The sequence below is a fragment of the Ictidomys tridecemlineatus genome, chromosome 6 (genome assembly GCF_052094955.1).
Source record: "Ictidomys tridecemlineatus isolate mIctTri1 chromosome 6, mIctTri1.hap1, whole genome shotgun sequence".
In the NCBI taxonomy this organism is placed as follows: Eukaryota; Metazoa; Chordata; class Mammalia; order Rodentia; family Sciuridae; genus Ictidomys; species Ictidomys tridecemlineatus.
Genome location: NC_135482.1, coordinates 14,898,704 through 14,903,833, shown reverse-complemented (window position 1 = coordinate 14,903,833; position 5,130 = coordinate 14,898,704). Strand labels below are relative to the sequence as shown.

Sequence of the window (5,130 nt, the reverse complement as noted above, 5' to 3'; positions counted from 1 at the left end):
ATGCAATTGCAGAGGTTCATTGTGCAGGAAGCCTGGCTATTTTTGTAAGTGGTTTGGCCTCTTCAGTCATGAACCTGGCATTTCTCCCTCTAGTTCCGCCCTGTCCATGGACCCCTTCTTTGGTTTGAAAGCTGTTTGCAAAAGAAAATTCTCCCCCAGGCCCACCCTCCCCTGCACGTTGTCATCAGTGCCCACGTGGAATTTTCCTTGGGTTATGTTTATCAATCCTTCTAAGATATTTTCAAATATCAGTGGTATTTTCCTAGCTCTCTCAAGTCATTTAATTTCCTAGAGCATAGAGCTCCTTTCAGAGCCTTTTATTGCTTAATTCCATTCATGAGCAAATGTTTCAGAAATGCTCTCAGTGGGCGGGGCACCCTGCCAGGTAGCTCCGGTAAAGAAAGGTATGAAGAAGTTGCCCATCTCACGGACTCACAAGTTGACCACGCCCAGCGCTTCCTATATTCCGCCAGGCTGAGTTCTGTGCTCCCCCTATTCTTACCTATTGATTATAATCCTTAATCATCCCCTGCTCTGAGGTCTGCAGGCTTTGTACATGACAATGTCAAGCCACTGGTGTCTGTGAGTACCATCAATCCTACTTTACAGGTGAGTAAATTGGGGCTCAGAGGGAAGAAATATGACCAGCATCATACAGTTCGTAAGTGACAGAACCAGGTTCAATTGCAAACAAATTGACCCGGAAGTCATGCTTTCCACCACTGAATTTTGTCACCTCTCAGCCCAGGAAAGACCAGGGAAGAAGAAATGAAGTCCAGAGTATGGGGGTGCAGGGGGCAGAAGGGCGAGTGGGGATCTGAGATGCTAGTGCAGTGGGGTGGGGTTTAATATCCTCAGGTCCTTCCCCCTCCCAGCGGCTTACACACAGCCTCAGGGGGCAGCTGTCCATTGGGCCCATTTCTGGGCACATTAGGGGGAAGGCCCAGTGAAGGCCACTGTCCTCAGAAGCACTGCCAGGCCTGGCCGCTGCTGCAGTTTTGCCAGGCTTGGTTTGTGAAAGAAGCTCGCCACACACACAGGCCCTGGCCTCCAGCCTCCCCTTTGGAGGGCGAAGGTGTGCCTCACACTGGGGACATCTCTTTTCAGAGGCCACCTGCTTCAGTATCTGTACTCCTTGCAGAAGCTGTACTCCTGGCCTTTCATAGGATGGTCGTTTGGTAGGGTCCAGGAGGGGACACAAGGGTCAGGTGGTTCACACAGAAATGCTCTAGAAGGCATGAATTGGGGAAGGGAGTGAACACTTAAACTTTGCACGTTACACACATCAGATTCCACGTATCATCTGAAATTTAACAGAACTCTCCACGATGGTGCCGTGACTCCACTCCCGCGCCAGCCTAGAGACACACGGGTTCCAGTCCAAGCTCTGACCTGCTCCAGTTAAACTTGCTGACCTCGTTTATCCAGTGCTAAAGCAACACTCCTGAGGGTTACCTAGGTGGGGAACAGGAGGCCTCCGTCCACTCGGGCACACAGAAGACACGGAGCATTTCACTGTGGGTTGTTGTTTGTGGTATTTCAAAACCATAACCTTTAATAAGCGTTGGAGATTTCAGAGCAGAGAGGCAGCAGGTCACTCCAGCTATCGAAGCCCCTGGAACCCAGAAGGAGACAGAGTCAAGAATCCAGCAGAAATTAAAGCCCACAGTCCCTTTCCTGCCCCCAAATTCCCTCAAATTTCTCCTGATTTCTTATTTTCCTATAACCTTGACAGCCAGGATAATGGCACCCTGAAGGAGACAGGGGTGGGGGAGAGGGGGAGGGCACAGGGACCCCGAGTTGAAAGGAGGAATGTTAATGGAAATAGGTTCTGCAGGTCGGGTTTGTGCGGCGGAGTGTGTTTTTATTAACTCCCATGAAAGCTTCGACGAAGCCAGCCTGTCATAAAATCGCAGGCTGTGATCTTACAAGGGGGCTTTCCCAAGGCTGGTTTGAGTTCTGCAGATCACAGAAGCTTCAGGAATACTAAAAAGGGATGCTGGCCAATCACTGATTCCCATGGCTGGGCCACTCGGCCTTCCTCCTCCTCAGTTTTTCCTCTTTCACCGGGAGAAGAATCTCATCGGATCCCTGCATTTAAAAACCTGCTCAGCAGTGATAAAAATAAACTCCAAGCATCCACATATTTGATCAATTTACTTTTATCCTTTAATTGAATAAGCCTCAGCCCTGCAATCAGAAAGAAAAACATTTTGCTAAGCATTTCATTTCTGCCATGATTCATCTAGCAGCGGTCTCAAGGTTGACAGGATGGGAATAAGGTATTTAATGCTGGAATAATTTTTATGACCACATCACAGGAGGCTGGAATGGCTTTTAAGGTACATCATATTTTAATCACAAACACACATAAAGCATACATTACTCACAAACTTTGGAGGGAGAACTCTGCAATTGGAATCCAGACTTATAATAGCATTATCAAGAAAGAATTGGCTTTTTTTTTCCCCCTTGAGTCCATAACTCTTCTGTATTCTTGGTAATTCGGATAGACTTGGAAGAAGAGTGTTTTAGAAAGAAAGTACGTTTAGAATAAGGTTTCAAACCAGACGACGCCCAGGTTTGGTAAATTGGCAAACTTACTCTTGGCTTCCTCTACTCATGAACTGGAGAGAAGGTCTCCTGTGAAGACCAGGATTCCCAGAAGCAGGGACATCTGAAAAAGACAGGGACACTTCAGGATGTCCTGGGTTATCGTGAGAATTAATCCCGGGACCTATACAAAACTCTTAATATAATAGGGACCTAAATAAATACTTTCCCTATTTCTTTTTGCCCTCCAACTCCTTTAAAGGGAAGGAAATGAAATAAAGCAGAAAAAAACAGTGTATGTCCCTCAATTTTAATCCTGCCCCTGTGCTCTGACACTCTTCCACGATCCACCCTGGTCTGCAGAATGGAGCCCCAGCTTCCTGGCCGAGCACCGCAGCTCTGCATGGTCGGGCCACAAGCTGCCACTCTCAGGCATTTCTCCTCTGACAGCTTGTGAGCACCCACACCCCGTCACCAGCAGACCCTCCTGCCCCCTCACTTCTGTATTTTTGATGGTGTTGTTCCCCTCAGCTTGGGATGCCCATCTCTGCCCTGTGACTTGTGGAAATCCTAGGTTCTGCCCTCCTTACCTTCCCATCTACCATGTAACTCGAGGGTCCCGGGGCTGCTCCAGGAGTCAGAAACACAGAAAGACCATAGGCTCTGCTGCAGGGGAGGGAGGGGAGACAGACTTTGCAAGGAATAGCTTAAGACAAGCAAGGGAACCGTGCATCTGCTGGAAGGGGTGGGTGTGGAGGACGGCCACAGATGGAAGTGGCAGTGAAGGTTAGGTAGGTGACCTTTCAGAAGAGAGAAAGAAGAGCAGAAATTGCCACAAAGGCAATGACAAGGACCATATTTTAAGGGAGTGTGAGTCCTAAATTATACCCGTAGCTAGAGGAAGACAGAGCAGGGTAGAACAACAGGGGGAGAGCTGGGTGGTGGCTAGGATCCGAGGGTACACAGCACGGCCTAGAGCCCCACCCGCCACTGCACAGCTGGCGTCCCTGGGCCATCTCATCCCCCCTGTGGGTTTCTCTGTGCTCTTCTGTAAAGTGGAAGTAAAGCCAGGCTGGGGGAGGGCAAAAGGAGGTCAACCCTAGGATAATCTCACAGAGACTCTGGCAACCAAGAAGTGCTGACCCAGAGTTAGGGATTCTTTCCTGATTGTGTGTTTTTCAGTCTAACTAAAATGCCAGCCCCTGCACGCGCCGGTCCCTGCACCCTGAGTCAGCCCTCCCTCCCGCGGGCTTTCCTGGCACAGCTCTCAGCCTCGGGGCTGCAGGACGGAGGACTTGTCTTCCTACGTGTGTCTCTAACTGGTGAAACCCTGTCTCTTCTTCATGGCTGGCGTCTGCTCCCATGCAGGGCCCAGCTCTTTGACCTGGGTGGTTAATCGCGGAATGGCAGGCGAATGAATGAATGAAGACGCTTCTCATTAGACAGTTTATCATGAATTGCTTTTAAACTATTCGAGCTCACAGCAGCCCTCCAACCCAGTATTTTAAATACTCTTTGGTCTATCAACCTCCAGTAAGAAATACATTTTATATCATTCCCAGGAGCACGTGTGTATGTGTGTGTGTGTCTATGTGTGTGTGTGTGGCTGTGTGTGGGGGTGTGTTTCAGTGAAATAAAACAGAAATTTATAATATAACAAACCTACTTGGGCAATACACTCCACTATGTATGTACTACTCTTATCTTTTAAAATAATAGTTTCTTTTCTTTTAGAAGAGATTTAAATTGACAAAGTTACAAAAAGTCTCCATCTGCCTTATTCCCAGTTTCCTCTATTACTAATGCCTTTATCAGTATGATACATTTTTACAACTAATGAACCAAAAGTGATGCGTTGTTAATTAAGAGTTCTTCCTTTTTTTTTTTTCCCTAATGTACTTTTTTGTTCCAGGGTCCCATCCAGAATAGTATGGTACTTTGAGGTGTCAAGTCCCCTTAGGATCTTCTTTACTACGACAGTTTCCCAGACACCCTGCTTTCGGTGACCTTCACAGGTTTGAGGAGGTCAGCTATTTTTGTAGAATTTACATCAACTGGAATTTGACTGATGTTTTTCCCTATGTATAATACTGGGGCTCTGGGTTTTAAGAAGAAAGACCACAGAGGTGAAGTGCTATTATTTATCATTTCATAGTAGAAATACATAGTATCAATAGAACTTAATCAATTTCGAAGTTTGCCTTAGTCACTTGGCTTCTGGTAGTGTGTGTCAGATTTTTCCACGTATGAAGATCCTCTTCCTGTCTCCTTTTCCTTATTCTACTCTTTGGAAGATAGTCACTAAGCACAGCCCACCCTTTAGGAGTGGGGCATTATGATCCATCACTTAAGGGTGGAGTAGCTACATAAATTATTTGGTATTCTTCTGCATGCGAGATCAGTCTCTTCTCCCCCATTTATTTATGTATGCAATCATTTATTTACAATAGCATGCACTCATGGATTTTTAAATACACTTTGGGCTATAATTCAATACTACTCTTAATATTTAATTGTCTTGTTCAAATTGTTCCAGCTTTGGCCATGGGGTGAACTTGCACTTGGCTCCTATATGCC

General features: G+C 46.7%; 1 long non-coding RNA gene across 1 annotated transcript; it reads right to left on the bottom strand.

The window, feature by feature from the left end:
• Positions 1 to 267: 267 nt before the first annotated feature.
• Positions 268 to 3,584, bottom strand: LOC144378306 (uncharacterized). Its single transcript, XR_013440005.1, has 3 exons — positions 3,144 to 3,584; positions 1,930 to 2,677; positions 268 to 1,615 (listed from the first exon to the last, which is right to left on the bottom strand). It is a non-coding gene; the product is annotated as an uncharacterized LOC144378306 (long non-coding RNA).
• Between the last annotated feature and the right edge of the window lie 1,546 nt (positions 3,585 to 5,130).